This window comes from Myotis yumanensis, unplaced genomic scaffold (genome assembly GCF_028538775.1).
Source record: "Myotis yumanensis isolate MYYU_CA2020_CCGP unplaced genomic scaffold, mMyoYum1.0.hap1 SCAF_4, whole genome shotgun sequence".
Taxonomy (NCBI): Eukaryota; Metazoa; Chordata; class Mammalia; order Chiroptera; family Vespertilionidae; genus Myotis; species Myotis yumanensis.
Genome location: NW_027223755.1, coordinates 49,708,930 through 49,730,441, shown reverse-complemented (window position 1 = coordinate 49,730,441; position 21,512 = coordinate 49,708,930).

Here is a 21,512-nt window from a genome sequence, read left to right as displayed (position 1 = left end):
AACCTTTTTGTAAGTGCGTGCCAAAACCAGCAAAATCTCTGACTCAAAATTCTTCTGCGTGCCAACCCTAATTTTTTGAGAACACGTTACGCCTACTTGATATCTCTTAAGGTGTACGTATGTGAAGAACCTTGAAGAAATAATAAAATTCGTTCGAGCGACAAAAACACAGTATATGATGATGAAAAATACATTTATTTTTTAATGTATACATGTATACTGATAGTCCGACAGAAAACTTTATGACTCCGTTTGATATTATCAGTGGGACTTTTGCTGCTGCATCACTGAAGACAGAGATTTTACATCAGGTTTATATTTCATGACCTTCAGAGATATGCACGAGCTACTACTTTCATCCGTCAGGCTACTCCTATTATGAGACTTAACAAAATTCATCACTGAGAACAAAGATTCACAAGCGTATGTGGATGAAACCAAAACACTGGTCGGATCTAGGAAGGAAGGGAGAGTTAAAGCAGAGGCATAGAAATTGCTCTTCTCCTCTCTCGTCAATCCATGTCTATGGTCTTAAAGATAACTTGTTATGTAAAATTATTTATTTATCTAAGATGCACCTACACTGAATTTATCTGAAAAATAAAAAAGTCTATATTAAGAAAAAAATTGTAAATGGAAGATTATAAGAGAGGGTTTCGCGTGCCAGCAAAAGTTACTGGCGTGCCATGTTTGGCACGCGTGCCAGGGGTTGCCCACCCCTGCACTAGGGGAAAACAAATAAGCAAAACATTTTTTTTATTGTTTGTTTTTTAAATATATTTTTATTTATATTAGAGAGTAAGGGAGAGGGAGAGAGAGATAGAAACATCAATGATGAGAGAGAATCATTGATCAGCTGCCTCCTGCGTGTCCCCCACTAGGGATTGAGCCTGCAACCCAGGCATGTGCCTTTGACTGGAATCGAACCCAGGATCCTTCAGTCCACAGGCTGACGCTCTATCCACTGATCCAAACCAGCTAGGGCAGCAAAACATTCTTTTTTTAAAACAGGAACCACATTTTATTTCAAATGGAAATATCTGTGTGAGAGCACGAATGTGCATATGGGTGTGTATATATTTTAATAGAATTTGTCTTTTTTTATTGTTTAAAGTATTACAAAGAGTAGTACATATGTCTCCTTTTTCCCCCATGGACCTCCCTCCGGCCTTCCCCACCCCCTGGCACATGCCCTCACCTCCCTAGTGCCTGTGTCCACTGGTTACAGCAAAACATTCTTAAACTGGATAAAACATTGGCAACTAGTGCAAAGTTGAATAGGAGGAGATATAAAGGTAGTCTAAGGGCCAGGGTGGATGTTGTTGGGAAGCAGACAGGTGTTCAGGAACTGCAGGACCTTATATGTTGTGGAGGGGGTAACAGGGAAATAAAAAGGCAGAGAGGATGCACACCTTGGAGCGGATATTGTGTAGATTACCTTATATGACTTGAGCTTGAATATGCTTAGTAATTTTATATTTGTTATTGCTTCATTAACAATAAGATATTATTTTGATAATGGATTGTACAGTTTTGGCTTTCTATCAGGGCATAATAAGGAGCAACGTGGTTAATAAGCAACTTATATTCATATAGCAGGTATGGAATAGGAGGAGATATGTTTTATGCTAAACGTATATGGTATTGTTAATGAATATCAAGCTTCAGAATGTAAGCTTCTAAAAAGTAAACATCTTACAGAATATGCAATAGGAGACTCAAGTTAATCCAGTTCTCCCTTTGCGTATTCCTGGATGGCACATATAGTGTTCCAGGTCATACTTAGCCATTAATGGTTGACTTGCTATCAGAGAGTTATTTGGGGAAGCCACAGGGCAAGAGAAAGCCTAATTAATATTAAACATCAACATTAATTTGGGCTTGTTTTCATAAGTTGCCTGGTAAAGGAACATGCCAGCCTTGGGTTATCAGTATGAATTTTGTACTAATGGTCAGAATCATTATACACTGTTTAGCATACAAATTATTATGAATAATATTTTTGATATAGTAGAACTTGACTCATTCATATCACTAATCTGCAGATCCAATAATTCTCAAACCAACTTCAGCTGTCTCTCTCTCCTCTCACTAAAGTTTATTAATAGCAGAGAGCTGTCATGAAATCTCATATTACAAAGAATTCATTACTTCTACAAAAGATGCTAGAGTACATTTATTGGTCTACTACCAAATAATCTAATAAAAAATTAAAATGCAAGTCTATTTATCAGGTAGAAAGAGCGGCGGACTTTTTTTGTGATATGACATCATAGCAGTTAATTCTGTCTGTATGCATAGAAAGTACTTTCACTGATTAATTTTCTTTGGTCTTTAATAAGGTTCTTCATTAGTATGACTGTAAAACTCTAAAAGAACACTTAAGTAGTAGAAGAATTCTGTTACATTACTTGGAATGTTCAGCAAAAGTAGGAAGAATATAAAATGTCTCAATGATTGCAACAAATATAAGATTATTAGTTATGTGTCTAATTTTTATGTTCTCACTCTCCATAGCAATTCAGTATAATTTCTTACCAAATTTACAGTTCATAAAATAGAAAAGACTAAAAGAGAGTCTATAAATGACAAACTCTAGTAAATTTGCCATACAAATGATGAGTTAACTATCTGGGGAAAAAAAAAAAAAGAAAAGCAACAGGCCAGAATAACAGTGATTTGAGCTAGGCATGAATATTCAATTATGCCTATGATGAGAACTTACATTAGTGATGTGCGGATTTAACTGACAAGCAAATGCTGAAAATGAAATTCTAATGGAAAGAGAAATATTTTTTCAGAAATCCATTGCAGATAATAAGTAAATTATGACCAATTTCAATAACACATGATTACTGCATGCCAGCTAATTCATTATATGCTACTTGAGCTTTGGTTAAACAATAGTATTTCTGTGTAACTTAATTCAACAATTCACAATTTGAATGCCTAATGTGTATCCTGTGTATACATACACTTTTTAAGTGCTTCCTAAAGTTGAAGGGATATACTAGCTGTAGACTAGCCTTACTTACACCTGAGAAAAAATATAAAAGCCTTTGGCAGCTAAATAGAAGCCACATTTAGGGATTTTTAAAAAAATTTATTTTATTGATTTTTCACAGAGAGGAAGGGAGAGGGATAGAGAGTTAGAAACATCGATGAGAGAGAAACATCAATCAGCTGCCTCCTGCACACCACCTACTGGGGATGTGCCCGCAACCAAGGTACATGCCTTTAACCGGAATCGAATCTGGGACCCTTCAGTCCGCAGGGCAATGCTCTACCCACTGAGCCAGACCGGTCAGGGCAACACATTTAGGAATCTTGACACAGTACTTCTCTTTCCTCCATTGTAGTAAGAAAACAACAAAACTTAAAATTTAAGGAAACAGATGTGGAACTCTCAGTAGGAATATTTGCTCAGGATTTGTAAATAAGGATGTTTCCAAAGGGGAACTCTTGTAACAAGAGACTATGGAGTGTACTACCTGGAATCTGCAATTGAGGGGTGATCCTCAGCTCCTGGCCAAAGAGGAGGTACTTTCTTTGACAGGGGAGTGGCATTCATAGAAGCATGGATGGAGTGATCCTGGAAAAACTGGAAAGAGCCCATAGGAGAAAGAGTCAACTTAAATATCCACCTGTTCTAGAGATTATGATGCCATTTTACATTTCTTTCCTCCAAATGCTTTCAACTACAGAGGGGCTAAATACTGTGGTTATCTAGCTGGTGGGTGTATAGAAACCTTGAAGAAACATGGAGAGCGATATTGATAGATTCATAACACAGATAGATAGATAGATAGATAGATAGTTAGACAAATAGATAGACAACCGCTCTTCCTTTACTGAGCTAGCCTGACACGTGTTTGTTACACAGACTCATATCTCCATGCCCTTGTTCAGATTGTGTTCCCTGGCTTGAATAATTGTCATTGTACTTATACACACATATACACACTCTCTTACAATTTATAAGACTCAATTCAAGACTTAAGTCCTCCAGGAAACCTTCTCCCATCCTCTTAGGCTAGGTCAGGTTCCCATCTCTCTGCTCCCCAAATTGCTTTATCATTTAGACTGTGCCTATAGTGTAAGTAGAGAACTGGATTAAATTATCTCCAGGTTTGTTTTTCTATTAAACATCTTGTGTCATCTGGTGTCTCTCATTCATTGTTCATCAAATGCAATAAACATTAGTTAACTGCTTCTGCACAGAAATTATGTTAGGGACATGAGATGCAAAAATAAGTGAGACATGGCTGTTGCCCTTACTCACCTCAAAATATATGACATGCATTTTATATCTGTGGTCAGATTGGGGAAAACAGAACAAGATTCTCCTGAGTAAATTAGCAACCTGATAGCACTGTGTTAGCATTCAGATGTGCCCTGGATAAGTGGTGTTTTGCTGAGTTGTGCTGTGAGACGAGTCCTGCTGGTGCAGAGGTTTTCTGTGGTCAGCACCTGCATTCCACTTGCATCTTGCTAAATGTATGGAGCCACAGACTTTTAGAGTCAGTTTGGGCCTGTTAATTCATCCTGAGGATTTTAGCAGTAAGATTCGCTGCAGTGAGACATGGGAAATCTGAACTTCCTCCATAGCACTGTCCACAGGATAATAAAAAGAGCTTTCTGAAGAGTGAGAAGGATTTATGGCAGCTGGTAAAGTCAGAACTTAAAAATGTCTTGTTATCAGAGGGTCACACTGCTGGCTTTCTACCATCATTCCCCCCTTCTCCCATCTTGATTCTAAGCATTATTCTGTTGTTGTTGTTGTTGCTGCTGTTATTTTGGTTGTAAATGATTAGGAAATATTATAGTAAAATGTTGTAGGAACTATACAAGGCCAAAAATGCTTGGTATAATGTTTGGTTCTTTGTGATATTAAACAATCAAGTAGAGAAACAAAAAAGGTGTCTTTGCAATTTTGTTAGATATCAAAAGAACCCTTAGAAGACAAATTGGAGAAGCAATGCTGTCTCTTTTTATAATATGACAAAGAGCTAATTCAGCTTCTTTAACAGAAACTCAAGCCCAACCCTTTCAAAAAGCCTTTATATTCAATGTAAAGGAAAATGTGTCTTCAAATCCTAAGAGTTCAGCTTCCACTGGTTTCAATGGGAACTGTACATTCAGAGCCAAGGGCTAATTTTGGTCTATGTGTTTCCCCAATAAGTTCTCTTGGGTGATCATTTTAGCTTTAGCAAAGTGTTCCCTCTAGCCATAAGAGACAGTGTTTAAAAGTTTAAAGCAATGTGAATAGGCCAAAATCTAAATCAATATTCTGTAGAACAAATAAAGAGAAAAGAGATTTAGGCGGCAGGCATATGGTATGTGCTCCAATTCCCTGGTAGGCAGATCAAAGAGGTTTCAACAAGAACTTAAAAATAAAAGAGCCTAAAAAACAGATGTTAACAAAACAATTCTCTCCCTCTCAGTGAGAAATGACTGCTTAGGTTTTCAGATCAAGACACTGGGGTCATGAAGAGAAATACCATTGTGTAGTGTCAAGTGAGTTGTAAAGGGCAGAAAGGATTCAGATCAATAGGCAGTAGCTTATTTATCTTCTTTAATGCCAATTATTTTAACAGAGTTTGCCCAGACTTTGTTTAGCTTTTAGGTATATTACTTTGGTTCATGTAGTAGTTTATAGGGAAATTACATGGTATGAATGCAGTATTTTCTCCTCTTTTTCACCTCCCTTTCTCCTTTCAACTCCTCCTCAGAAGTTCTCTTACTAATAACATTTGTGGGAAGGATAGCTTGCCTGTTGATCTCTAGGGCTCTGAAGATTACTTATTATCTTTTGCCCTTTGAGAACCTTGAGTGATTCTAGCTTCAAGCTGATGACTGGAAGGAAATACTACATTGAAAAATTATCCAAAAGCAGTTTTATCACAGGCACAGTTTATTATAACATTTGACTTCAATATAACAGCAATTTGAGATTGTCATGGTAGGAAAATAAACTGCAAAAATGCTTAGGACCTTCAATGATTCTTTTTTTTTTTTTTTAAATATATTTTTATTGATTTTCCACAGAGAGGAAGGGAGAGAGATAGAGAGTCAGAAACATTGATGAGAGAGAAACATCGACCAGCTGCCTCCTGCACATCTCCCACCAGAGATGTGTCCACAACCTAGGTACATGCCCTTGACCGGAATCGAACCCGGGACCCCCCAGTCCGCAGGCCGACGCTCTATCCACTGAGCCAAACCGGTTTTGGCCCTTCAATGATTCTTTAAGAGGATTTTATGTAAAATGATTTAATTGCTGAGATGTTAAGTGCATTTTATTCTGAAGAAATTTTACCTTTGAAGAATATTTCATAACTGTAGTCATAAGAAAAATAAATGTAATTTGTAGAGTTACTTATGTTTCAAGCATATTTTTATACCTATGATTTCATGAACCTTTAACACAGTTTAAAAAGGCATTTACCAGTTTTTTTCCAGATGTGTTCCCAATAAGTAGGTATAAAAGTCCAAACAATTAATTTTTTTTTAAAAGTGAAAAAGGACTATCCAATGAGGAGAAACTTTGCATTATGAATTGCAAAGTAACCATGCTTAAAATGCAGTGATTTATATATAAATTTGCCCCAATTTTAAAAAGATTAAGAAAAATGCAGTGATTTGACTTCAAGTAGCAGTAAATATACCATGGCAATATCTCCGGTGATGGATCCTCCTTGAGTAAGTAAAGGTTACTGAGTCATTGGAAAGGTGTCATATTTACCCCACATTCTGATACCAGTGTCTTTTTATTTTCTTCTCCTGTGGAAACTGTGAGGGTTTCCTGAATTTCTTGACTCTACTTTGAGGTACAAATACATTACCCAATATGAAAATGGATGTGAAAGTGTTTAAAATGAGTTATTTTTTGTTCTAGATAATATCTCATACCATCTTCAGAGTATAATTCTGTAATTTTTGAAGCTTTTTACATTCCTCCCTTTTTTCACCTCTCGGTTTGTGTCCTGTGTCTGGAGCTACGGAGGCTACACAGAGTGTAAAGGTGCTCCCTATTCTGGACGGGTTTCTTGCCACATTAGGAAGAAGGAGTGTATACACACGGAATGCTAGATGGTGAGGTAGTATATGTCTGGAACAGGAAAAACTTACTAAGAACATGAGGGGAACTCTTCATGTGGCACTGGAATAACTATTGAGGTCCATATAGGGGTTTCCAGGAGATTTTGACAGAGGGAATGGAGAAAGCACTGGTGGAGGGGTGGGTTAGGGAGCAGAAGTGAGAGTAACAGAAAGGAGGAAGCAAACACCACTACTTAAGAGATGGAGGCAATAGTAATGAGTGTGTGCATGGAGACAGAGGTTGACTAACCTGCTGGTTAGCTTGACAGAAGAGTAAGGTTTGTGGTAAGAAGCTACTGACAACTGTGGTTGCAAAGAAGGTGGGGCCCATACCTGGAAAACAAAACTTTAAGCTATGGAGTTTGAAAATTCTTTGGCAAGATGAGCAATTAAGAGCCCTAACTGGTTTGGCTCAGTGGATAGAGCGTCAGCCTACGGTCTGAAAGGTCCCAGGTTTGATTCCGGTCAAGGGCATGTACCTTGGTTGCGGGCACATCCCCAGTGGGAGGTGTGCAGGAGGCAGCTGATCGACGTTTCTTTCTCATCGATGTTTCTGATTCTCTATCCCTCTACCTTCCTCTCTGTAAAAAATCAATAAAATAAAAAAATAAAAAAAGATGAGCAATTAAGGTTTCTGAGGAGGGACATGAGTTGGTAAAAGAAATATTTTAGAGAAATAAATCTGGCAGGAATGTTCAGAAAGGGGTTAAGTCTAGTATTTGGAGAGAGCAATTCAGAGCAGGCCCCAGGAAGTCAGGCACCAGGTGATAAAGGTCTAGACTTATTCCAGCCATGAGCAAAACCCACATATCTCTGTGTTTTGGAAATACAAAATTCCCTGCTGTTCCCCAAGAGTCCATCAATCTCAGTAGCTTTATACCAAATAGGATTCAACATTTTGCTGTAGGAATTATGAATGTATCTACATTGTTAACTAAATAAATGTGGTGTTATGGAGGCCAATTTAACTGAAATGTATAGGATTGTACAAACTAGGAATAGCAGACATTCAGTTTATATAATCCTTGGAGACTGTCAGTAAAAATTACTACCTTATCTAGGAGGGAAAGGATTTTTGGAGACTGATCAAACTTGCCTCGATTGGGTCCTCTTTACTTAGAGGCCTTGGCTCACTATACAATCTGTATTGCCCACTGACTGAATTCCTTCTTATCAATGAATAAAGACTTCATGTTATCTTTCTTGAGAAAGCAGGGGGGCAGCCAATCAATGTGCTGACTTACAACTTTGTTAACTGGCAGCACATGGCTTCTTGTTTACTTTTCTGGGACTGTTTCTTTTTTTTTTAATGCCCATATGTTTCCATTGATTTTTAGAGAGAGAGGAAGGGGAGGAGAGAGGGAGAGAGAGAGAAAGAGAGAGAGAGAGAGAGGAGAGAAACATTGATTGGTTGCCTCCAGTTCACACCTCTGACCAGGGATGAAACCTACAACCTAGATATGTGCCCTGACAATCTGCAACCTTTTGGTGTACAGGACAGCTCCAAGCAATTGAGCCACTGGTCAGGGCTCTGGGGCTGTTTTCCCCGCAAGAAATTATTACAGTTGAGTTTAACTAAGCAGGAGCTATGAGTTTTTGAAATATTGGTGGAATCTAAAGTTTGGGATTAGTAGCAATATGGGTGTATTTTCCTTTTGGTACTTATTATATTCTCTGCAGCTCTATTTTTTGTGTGGTCTTTATTATTCCTGAATGTCTCCTTAAGTGAAGATGTTGTTTAGGAGTTGGTAGAGCTGGCAGACTCTGACATTACATGCTGTATTATTCATTGTTTGGTGACTAGACTTCATATCTGTGGTAAAAATAAACATGATGGCTCTCAGCTTACTTCAATCCATTCAGTACTCTTGTGAATGGCTTCCTGTAACTGTGTGACTCTTTTTAAAGAATATATAGAAGGGGCAGGGAGGGGAGGATCAGTCTCAACCATGAACTACATGACATAAGTTTTAGAAGCAGGCTGAATGGCAACTTCAGTTTACAGAGAAGGGTAGCAGTAGCCTTAGTGGCACTCTAAATGTAAAGAGTCTGCCCCCTCGCCCCCCACCCCCGTCCCCCCAACACACAAACATGACTGTAGTTTTCCTTCCCATTTGATCATTTGGAAGCAATCCTTCTTATGTTTAGAAATCACAGGTAAAAAACAGGTAGCAATTTTTTTTCCATAAGATGGAAGGACCTATTTTTGGCCATGTTGGTTTCAACTTTACTTCATAAATGTGCCAGTAGGTGTTGCTATGCTAGCACTAATATGGGCTCTATAAAAATGAACTGGTCACTTTGTGGTGAGTGGGTCCCCAAGTAATTCCAAATTTGTATATTTCTTCTCAAAGCTCAAAACACTGCCATCAAATACTGAAGGCCTGATGGGATTATTTTAACTGCAAAATAAGTTTTTAAATAAAGAAGACCTGTTCTGCCACGACAACTCACAAGACTGGAAAAGAATTTCATTGACTTTCCAGTAGTTAATGTATTTTGGCCTTTGGGGGAGCAACCAATTTGTGTAACTAGAGAGAAAAGATTATTTTTCTCCTTCACTCTCCCTTATTTCTGTACTTCATTCATAATACATGTTATTATCACCGCAGTGTCCCAAATCCACATGAAAAAAATCCCAAAGGAGGTGGGCGGGGGGCGGGGGGAGGGGGGTCTCTGCCTGGTATAAACTTCCAGACATAGATAACATTTGAAACATGCTCTTGTTTATCAGACAAACAAGTGAATTTACACAAGAACCACAGTTTAAGTCTTCACAATATACCTCAGCATCTCGAGAATGTTTATATTGAAAAGTGTTTTCATATCCTATGTGTAGGCGGAAACAAATGATTTCCTTGTGCTAACCTCTGTAACTCTGCTGCCTGTACTAATTATTCGGCAGATACAACAGACACTACTACTTCTGTTTTTGACTTAAGTTTGTTAAGCAAAAACTAAAACTTAAAAAGAAAAATAATTGCAATTTCTATATTCAAAAACTAGGTTCTTAAAATTAAAAATATCTGATAATTGATTCTTAGGCAATAAGCCAACCATTTCAATGTGTGCATTGATGAAAAAAATAAAGAGTGTATGTACATTATACTGCTTTCGCATCCACAGTTTCATCAGTTGTGCCACATATGTGCAACTGAACAGGGGAAATCTGTCAGCGCTGCTTTTTTCTTTCTTAATTGTTAAACACAGCAGAAACCGATACACTTCAGATGAAAACTTGTGCTTTGATCTGAAAACACTGTTCAAAGAATGTGGATGTATATTCTGATACACAGTGAAAGAAAAAACACACATTATAATCTAGAAGGAGATAAGAGAGTAGGCTCAGGGGAATGTGAAGAATGAGTGGGAATGGGAAGCTGTTATATTTTTGTTTTCATAGTTGCAACTATTCAATAATATGAAGCAATAACAGCTTATTGAGCCTTTAACAGGTAGGGTGGAATCACATGAGCCAAAGTGAACATGGATTTTTCTATAAATTTCTCAGTGCTCATTTAAAAAAATCTTTAATAAAACAGTGAAGTACTTCTGTTGTAGAAATCTCTTAGCACTTTCTAAATAGCAAAACAATAAAGCATCTTGAAGAGTGGGGTTCAGAGCAAAGTAAGTAAATCTAAAATTTTTTCTGTATTATTTTATAATGAATTTTTATTGACTTTTATAGTCATATGATTTGCGATTTGTGATCTTTTCCCTTGCCTCCTTCCCTCTCTCACTTCCTTCCTTCATGCTATTTCCCCCATCTTTCTCAGTGGCATCATTTGGCAGCATTAGTATATAGCTGAGTGAATTACACAAGGTGAAGGAAAAACGCTCAAACAGTTTTTCTCCCTGTAGAGTTTCATTATAGAAATGCTCTGAAGTCATGGGTGGTGAGTGTGAAAATGTAGAGATGTAGATTGGTTGGTAATCAACTCAATGTTTGTAAGTAACCGGAGATGTAGTATTCTAACCATTCTCTATACCATCCCATGGAAGCTGCGTTTAATTCAGCTAAATGGCCCATGCAACTTCACTCCCCTTCAATTTGGCTTCTCCCCTGTGGCAAGAGTTCTTAATCAGAATTTCCTATTATTTAGTAACTAAATTAAAATCTGTAAATTGTAGGCAATTGCATATAATGCAATGATATATCCATAAGAATTGAAATTACTCAGAGCATTCCATGCAATGAACATTCTAACATAATAACAGTTAAACATTGGTATGAAAAATAATCTGGTAATAGATAGCAATAAAGCATGAAGGATCACTGGCCTTTATTTCTGAAGAAAAGATGTAAAAGGTAGATGCTTTTTCTCAAGAAAGTGCTGATTTAAAAGGAGTTAGGTGTGAGGTTTTTCATTCCAATAATAATTAATTATATTTATGAACTGATTGCTTAATATGTGCCAGATGTTTTGCTAAGCATTTACATATCGTATTTCATTTAATATTCACAACAATTTAATGAGGTACATACTGCTATTACTCACTTTTTGCATATCAGAAAATAAATTGAGACTCAGAAAGGTTAAATAACTTGGCCAGGGTCACACAACTACTGTAGTGTTCAAGCTAGGATTCAAATTCAGATATGCCTGACTCTAGACTTTGGGCTCTGAATACTGTGTTATATAAATATAATCACAATATACTTACATATTTATTTTTATTACTTTTAAAATTTTGTATGAAGTGCTTATCTTAAAATGTGATTAAATCAGAGAGGTAATTGGAAGTGTGGCATATTATATTTGTTGGACTTCTTGCCCTTAAAGGTCAAGCATTAACACATGAAACTTTGAAATAGTAAGTCAATACAATGTGAGATTATGAAAGACTAGAGTAGATAGGGGTAGTGGGAGAAGGCTTTCTGAAAGAGGTGAGACTTTTAACCAAATCTTATACAAATATATAGGTGTTTGGAAGTTACCAAAATATATTGGTAGAAGAACATGAAAATATTACTAAAGGTGAATGAATTACTATCAGGAAAAAATGTGGCAATACACCAGCTAAACATTTTTCAATCATGGGTGCACATTAGAATCAGGTAGAGTGTTTTTAAAAAATACAGATTCCTAGGCCCCACCCTTGACTGATTTTTAAAATCTAAGGTGGAGAGACTTGGAGAGTGGTATTTCTTAAAAGTTCTGAGTGGGATTATAATGTTCTGAGCTGGTACTAAGAGTAATTGATAAAGCTGTCTTGCTGTATTGGTGTTGGGGTCAAGTAGGAAATAAAATTGGGTGGGCATGACGCAGCCATAAAAAATGGCAAGATTCTGATGTTAGACTGATGGTATAGACACCTGGATATAGCTGGAGATTTCCAAGTGAGAAGGGTCAATTCAATTTAATTCAGCTAATGAAAACTGAGAGCTTATGAGCAAGGTATTGTAGAGGGATGTGACAAGATGCACTAAATATGATCTCTGCTCTTTAAAGTTTCATGTGTGTAGTAGGAGGTATAATGGGAGCTGTATTAAAGCATGCACATATTAGGTTATAATAGAAATGCAGAAGTGATCTGAGATAACTTAGGAGTACTCTATTTATGTTTGGGACTATCTTAAATTTTTAAAAAAGGAGATGACTCCTTTCAATTTTGACCTAAAAGTAAAATGGAATTTTTAAAAGACATGAGAAGAGCATTCTTGGTTGGGAGTAATGAAACTCAGAGGCCCAGAGTTTATGTGGATGTGAGCAGGGTGGTGGAAGTGGAAAAGGAGCTGGATGAGAAGTGGAGAGAACACACAGGAAGAAAGGCCAAAATGTTCACCTGAAGGTCAAAGCATGGCCTCTGACTCCTTGTCATGAATTCCATGATGGAAATGAAGTGTAGCTTAAGATCAGGTGGTGGAGAAAAAAGTAAGAGAAGGAAGAGCCTGCCACTGCAGATTATTAAATGTGCTGAAAGAGATTATGTGTAACTGGCCTGGTGTTCTTATGAATAAGTAACTTGCCCAAGGTCATATATCAGTTACCTGATTCCAAAGCCTTGACTAGAATCAGTGTACCACACAGCAGTAGTTCTTAGTCTCAGCAGCATTAGAATCACCTGGAGAGCTCAGACTGATACAGTATTATGGGGTGGGACCCAAGAATTTACTTTCTAACAAGTTCCCTGGTGACAATGATGCTGCTAGTCTAGGGGCCACACTTTTAGAACTATTACCCAGAAAGTCTGGTTTGAGATGATGTCCAGAAATCATGTATTTTTTCAAAGTATTCCTAATGATACTAAGGAGGAGCTAGTAGTGAGAACCATTGATCTTGATTTCGAAGAGCACTGAATGCTAATTTGATTTTATGGTGGTACCAGTTTACAAGTGAGAGGAGTGCGGTGTTGGCTATACATCATGATTAGGAGGAGAAAATGAATTGGTAGACATACCAGATCAGAGGTACTAGACTAGGGTAGACACTGAAAATTGAGTCATTCCATCCTCTCTTCATTTTGCACACTAGGGTCAAGCAGATCTTCCTAAAACGTTGCTTTCATCCAGGTATGATTCCGGTATTTACAAAAGCCCCTAACAAACTGCTGGTCTCAGTAACCTGGCCCTTCCCTTCCTTTCAAGGTGTGCTTTCCAGTAACTTCAAGACCAACGCTGTGCTTGTGCTTCTTCAGTTCCCCTTGATGACTTTGATGTGTGCTCTCAGCTCTTTAGTTCTGCCAAAAAATCAAAATAAAATAAAACTTAAAATACAGAATTAACATTCACATGGTATAAAAGCAAATAGCAAGTAAAGATTGATAAAGAAAACTTAACTCTCCCCTGTTCCCTAAATCCCCACTCCTACTCCTTAGGGGAAAGAATCTTTAACCCTTGTAGCCATTTAACTTGCTATATTGCTATTTTGTGATGAGCAATGATAGAAACTACTTCCTGCCGATACCATAGGATATAGGCCTTTTACGTTTCCCCTCCCTATTCTCTCTCTGTAGTAATCTATTTAATCTGATTTGATTCAATAGTTTTCATTATATTGTTTTGTTAAATAGTTATCAGTTTTCGTTATTATGACTATATGAATATTGTTCTCTCAAGGGCTAACTAAATCACCATTCTCATTTTATTTTCTTGCACAGATTTTATTTTCTCCAAAATTTTGATGCTTTCCTTTTTTCTTGCCATGATTTCCTTCTAATAACTCTTCAATTATTTTTCAAACTTTTTATCATATCAGGCATATTTCAAGTTTTTAAAAGTTTTTAAAATATCCTCATTACTCAATCTTTATCTTTTTGTTCCTATGTGAGATGGTTATCACAAAGCTGCTATGAAGTAGTAACATTAGGACTTCCCCTCATACCTTCTGGTTTGAATTAACCTTTTCTTTTTGAGTTTACTTTTTTTGGCTCATATATTTTGGTTTACTCCCTCCTTTTACTGGAGCACATTCCCAAATAACTTCACAAGAAAGAGTGTGTGAGAGGACAATTGTATGAGTTCTTACAAGTCTGATAATGTCTTTATACTTAGACATTTTATTGATAGTTTTGCAAAATTCTATAGAAATAAATATTGAAAATTATTTTCCATCAGAAATTTGAAGGCATTGCTCCATTCCCCCCCTTCCCCTTCCCCAATGTTCAGTGTTATTGAGAAGTGGCATTCCAAATTCAAATATTTCTGTAAAAGAACTATACATTTCTTTTTTTCTGGAGTATTTAGAATCTCCTCTCTTTTCATAGTGTTCTGAAATATCAGTAGGACATTTTTTGGTATGATAATTTTGATTTATTTATAAAATTTCTGTTTTTTTAGTAGGGTATTTGAAGCTAGAATCCAATCTGATAAACTTTAGACATTTTATTTTATACATTTTTTTGATAATTTTCTTCTTTCCATATGTTCTGTTTTTACTATTGTCACATGTTGAACATAGATCACTACTTTATATTTTGCATAGTTTCTGTTGGACTGTCCACTTTTTTCCTTAATCTATATGTACATATCTTTGAATCCATCATTTAAGTTTTTAATTCATTAATATTTTTAATTTGCAATAACTCTTTCTTGTTCTCTATTGCTTTTTTATAGCACCTTGTTTATGTGTTATAGACACAATATAATGAGTAAGGGGTTTAAAAATGTTTCCAGTATTTGTTTTTTCTGCATCTATTTAAAATGACAATTTTATTTGGGTGACTGTTGGAGTTTCTACCTTGCAGCATTTTCAGCTAGTATGTAGCTGTTGTCTATGGGCAATTAAAATTATTCAGCATCAAAATCTTAGCTCTGGGACCAGAAAAAGGAATCTAAGAAGCATTTGCTGATAGTCTGATTCAGAACAAGTGCTTTCCCCTTTGGTTTATTCATGCATATTTCAATTGGCATTAATGTAACATATTTCATGGGCTCTCTTCAACACGAAATCCTTGTTCTCAACTTGGCAGTGATCCTGACATTAAGTTGTAGATGTATGTTGGATGTATAAATAAATAGTGCAGGAATATAAGAATTGGAAAATAGAGTGGTTATCTTTTAAATTTTTAGTAGATTGGGATGAGGCAGATACAGGTTTTAGGCATTTAAGGACAGAATGAGAATGAAGGCTTAGAGGCAATTGACCTATAGGTCACATATTTGAGAAATTTGAGCAGAAAATCTACACTAATAAAAGAGAAACATGCAAATTGGCATCACTCCGCTACACCCACCAGCCAATCAGAGTGACTATGCAAATTAACCCAACAAAGATGGTGGTTAATTTGCATACACAGGCAAGGAGCGAAGACTGAAGGCTCCGGCTGGAGTGAAGACTGAAGACTGAAGACTGAAGAGGCTTGGCTTCTCCGCTGCGGCTGGAACAAAGGCCTGGGTCCCAGGTGCAGGAGGAAAACCAGTGCCAGCAGCCAGGGGAAGGAAGGCCTATTGCATAAATCTTCGTGCAACAGGCTTCTCGTATAATATATAAAATAAGATACTTATCAGAGTGGCAGCATAATCTAATGAAGGAAGGTATTTTATAAATTGGAATAGACATTTGTGTGACTAAGGGCACAGGGAAGGAGACAGTAGAAAGAGAGGAATTAAAAATATTGTGGAGGAAGTATTAAATGAAGGAAATATATGTATTGAAAGTCTCCTTATATAGGAAAGTATAGAAACAGAATGGACAGATATATCTCTTTTGATATAATGCCATAAAAAGAATTCAGTTCTAGTTTACTTCAAGTCATAGTACAGTGTAGCACCTTAGAGCATAGGATTTGAAATTCCAACAGTTCTTATCCTCTTCATTTTATAGAACAGATTCCAGAACTATTTGATCTTGAAGACTGATATAGATTAAAGAAGTGGCATGAATGGGGATTAGCCCAAGGTCACCTTCTCTTTGGTTTATTAATGCACCGAACAATTCAAAGTATGTACATAAGATTGAGGCACAGTAAGTATGTGTAACTTCTTGATGCTTCCTTGGTTTGTATAATTTGAAGTGCATGCTAAGCTACTTAAACAAAGTGGACCTAATCCATAGTGTTTTAAGAATAATAGAGGTTTATTTCTCACTCATGGAAAAGTATATAGATGAATGGCACAGGGCTGTCACCCAAGCTCACTCTAGTCACCACTTCACAGCCAGTGATGGGGACAAAGAGAATTAATTCAGGGTCAGCCATCTGTATGGATGTGACTCAAACGTTGTAGAAATCTCTTCTATTAACCTCCTGCAGGCCTAAATTTAGTAGTATGACCACACTTAGCTACAAGAGAATCTAAGAAATGCAGTCAGTAGCTGGGCACTCATTGCAGTTACTATATTTTATTTTATCTTTAATAAGTGATTCTCTTTTTCCTCATTTTATTTTATATTTTTATTGACTTTAGAGTGAGAAAGGAAGAGAGAGAGAATGAGGGAGAGAGAGAAAAATTAGTTTGTTGTTCCACACATTTATACATTCATTGGTTGATTCTCATTTGTGCCCTGACCAGGAATTGAACCCACAACCTTGGTGTATCAGGACAATGCTCTCACCAACTGAACTACCCATCCAGGGCCTGCTGTTATTGCATTTTAAATTCTTCCGAGTCTTGGATAAACATTCTCGTGAAAGCGTCAGTTAGGTGTTTAAATGGGAGAACTGAGGCAATGAAACAGACAAGCAAAATGAATACTTAATGAAACATCACAACACATTGAATAAATATGAGAGAGATTAAATACAAATTTACAGAGGCATCTATTTAAAATGACAATTCTATTTGGGTGCCTGTTGGAATTTCTACTGTGCAGCATTTTCAGCCAGTGTGTATCTGTTGTCTTTGAGCAATTAAAATTATTCAGCATCAAAATCTCAGCTCTGGGACCAGAAAAAAGAATCTAAGAAGCATTCGCTGATAGTCTGATTCAGAGCAAGTGCTTTTCCCTTTGGTCTATTCATGCATATTTCAATTGGCATTAATGTAAAGTACCTTATGGGCTCTCTTCGACATGAAATCCTTGTTCTCAACTTGGCAGCGATCCTGGCATTAGGTTCTAAATGGTCAGTCTGGGATGGTAAATCAGCTATCCTCAGCTGATGGGTCTAACAATGAGGAGATTGCTGGAGGCAGGTGGTGTTGTGAGGCCTAATTCTGTTGGCATTAAGTGACAACTCATATTTGCTACAGGAGCAGTAAATTGCACTGTTTTAAAACAGGAAGTCTGAGTTAAAAGCTGTGTAAAACCATTATACTGTAGCCAGCACTCCAGGCTTTTCTAATTAGGTCATTTGGAAAAAGATGACCTTTTCATTTCTGTGCCTCTTTGCTGGGGACACATGTTTCTAATTATCATTCGTATTTTACTTTGCCAAAGCTGTTGACAAGCTGAGCTTTTCTGTGTATGCGTGTGTGTGTGTGTGTGTGTGTGTGTGTGTGTGTGTGTGTGTGTCCACATGCACTCTATGAAGTTAATAACACTTCTGTATTCTACATTGGGCAAACAGAAGAAGATGGAAAGAATGTGTATAGTAGTTTTGATGTCAAGCAACCAAAAATCATATGGATTTGAGTGAAGTACACATTTTTGATGTCCCCAATGTTTTAGGCCAACTTAACTGTAACTTTGTCTGAAATCACTGTCAAAATTTCTTCTGCTTTGGGCTGACAAGTATGATAACACTGTGTAAAATACAAGGGAGACATGAACTTTGGTCCACATTGTTACTGGAAACATACTGCTTGCCATGCTTGAAATTCTGTGCAGGACCAAGACCAAAAATCTTGTGATTATCTTTTAAGGCTCCCGTGTCCTTCTGTATGCTGTTTTTTGGAATATTTACAAATGCAAACATGTACTGTCCTCTAATGACCACTTCTTCCCAAAGAAGTTATGAATAAAGGGACAACATGCTTATGTATTGTTCAAAAATATACTCCATGTTTTAGGATACTCCATATTTTAGGAGATAGCCCAAGAAAGGAGGCATTCGCCAAGGCTGGCTTTTCCACTGACTTCCTTTTCTAGTTGAGGGAAAGTTTCTCAATATGCTATCAAGTTCTTCATCTGCAATCATAAAATTACAGAGCTGGCAGGACTTTGAGAAGTCTTCTAGCTCACAGTCTCTTCTGAGGCCTTTCTTAACTTAAACTCTTCTGAAATATAATGGTCTCTTCTGTATTAAATCTCTCACAGGGGGACTTGACAAGGAAGAATGACACTATCTAAATGTTTAATATATAAATTACTCTGGCAGTTTGAGGAAAATGTATGGGAGATGAGTTGAAGTTTATTATGAAATTGCTAATAATTTATTTGATTCAATTTTCTCTTAGAAGTTCTATAGTGGGTAATGATGGATCTCTGATGGAGCACTTTCAAGTTTGCAAAGGGAGCTGGAAGTCATTGTATGACAGAGCTTGGTAACCTGCTGAGGTGCCCTGAGCTACAGTTCTACAGTTCTGAGCAGCAGAGCCTGGGCCAGTGTCAGGTGAAGCTACGGTATCAAAGAAGGTGTTTCTTGAGTTGGGCACTCTCTGGTCTGTTAGTTTCCTTCTACTGCTCTGATGATCCTAGAAGATTTGACTTTCCTTTTCTTCAGTTCTTGGTTGGCAACTATTACTATCAAGATGTTTATCAATAATTAAAATAGCAACTGCAAAAGGCTAAAAGGAAACATTTGAAGGATGGTAGGGTTGAACGTTGTTGTTCCGTAGGCACTCTTAGTGGTTGAATAGCTGGTTATGGTCATATTTGTGAGTTGGTGTTGAGAATGGACCTAGCAGACCTCCAAGTACAGAGACTGTGATTGAGCAAGTTTTCTTAGCTGATGCACGCTGTAATCGATTGCCATATTTGCATCAGGGCCACACTTCCCAGCCAGTAACCAAGACAGGCAGAGATACTAAGGCAAGTTCATTCCTGGGAGATACATGAACTCCCCTAACAGCCAACTTGGGCTAGTGGAGTTCCCCGTGGCCTCAAGGACCTTCCCTTAGGCTGTGGGGTAGTCTAGGAGGCTTCTTTCCCGCTTTGCCTCACTCAGGGTGTGGCTTGCACATGGATCTCACCACTCTACCAGTCTCTCTCTGCTCTCTCCCCACTATTACCTATACTTGCCTTAGTGAAACCTTCAGGCAGATAATTTTTATGCTCTAAACACAACAGAACTAGGCTGTGGTGCTTTATAAAACTTGGGGGTACTATAAGAGAATAACCATGTGAAAAAGGAAAACTTACTACTGCTTCAAATTTCACTGATTCTAACTGCCATCTGTCATGCACATCACAGGGAGCATCTTGTTTTTTCAAACTGATGGCACAGTATTTTAGCTGTAAATCCAGTCCATGGCTGGGAACAAAGTTACTCAGCTTCTTGTTAGAATGCACCCATCTTAGGTCTGTGAAAAAATGAGCTCTTTTGTGCTAAGGAACATATTAGAAGCTGGATGTGGCAGTCTATAGAGCAGTCTTAACAACCAGTTTCATCTAAAGAGCATCACAGGATAATTTTGTTTTACTGAGAAGGAAACAAACATTGATTTATTAAGGCTTTGTACTCTAAAACTGAGCAGGGACATGTGCAAAAGTATAAGGAATTCCTTTTTTGTGAGGGGTGTTGCATTAAAAACAACAACAGGTGAGCAAGAACCCAGGTCAATGCTCCTGCACCTTGGAGGGCATGGCTCTGAGCAACTCACAATGTCAATTATTCAATAATATCTGTAGTAGAAATGGGCCCATTTACAAGAGGTAGAATTTGACTTTTATAAAGTCTTGGTCTGATTTATAGAGACTGATTTAAAGAGACAATGAATTTTAGTAAAATTGCTTCTAGAATTTTAGATCAAGTTATCTTAAATATGTATTATTAGCACTGAAGGACTGAGAGTGATGGTGAGTTATGTTTTTTAGTATTTTTCTTTACTTTTTTAATCTTTGATTTTTTTCCACTTGAAAATTTATATTCTTAAAATTACAAAAGAGTGAAAAAAACCCACGAAGTTCCAACTTAAAAGAAAACATGAAAGATGTGTGAATTGTTCCCTGGCTCTCATATCACTTTCATTCCATTGGCCAGAACAAGTCACAAATTCATTCCAAACCTTACCTAAGATAATGCTTTAAGAATGATCTGATACTAAACTGACTGCAGAAGGCTATTTATTCAAACACTGCCTTATTCCAAAAACAGCTATTAAAAGAGGTTGTTTAGCATTGGGGAACCTTCTCTGAGGCTTATTTTTTTAAAATAGGTCATTATATTTAATGACTTCACAGTGAAGACAATTATTTAGATTATAAAGGTCAAAAGCTGGAAAATTTTGGAGGCATGTGGGGGTGAGGCATTTGTTGTCCATTTTTAATCTTTCCACCTAAGTAAGGTAAAGAGTTGGGAAAGAGGGAAACAGAACATTACATAACTCTCTTTATGAATAAGTGAAGGTTACATAGTGAAGTCAACCCACCTCACTGCCACAAACCTGAGGAATCATTCCAAGTGAACGCTGAAGACAAGATGCCTTCTTACATGAGAATCTCTCTCTTCCCTTGTGTTGTTGAGAAGATCAGGAAAATCATTATCCTACAAACTCAAGGTGTGGCAGAAGGAGTACTGGTACTGGAACCAGCCAACCTGGATTGCAGTCAGTAGCTGGGGACATCGGATAGGTTATGGGGATTCTCTGCACCACAGTGTCCTCTTCTGTTCACTGAGGCTGGTGCTCTCAAAGGTCCCTTTTCTGCTCTAATTCCTTGTTTCACTTTGTAAAATTATGCTTCCAAAATTCTTTGATGTTTCCTATTTTATCTTAACTATTTATGACACTTTGCACCCATCTGTGTACTTTTGTCTTTATAAAAATTTTTTTTTTTCCTTAAGAGACTCACTTCATGTTTTCCAGCTTTATTGTATAACACTGTATAAGCTTAAGGTATACAATGTATTGATTTGATGCACTTATATATTGC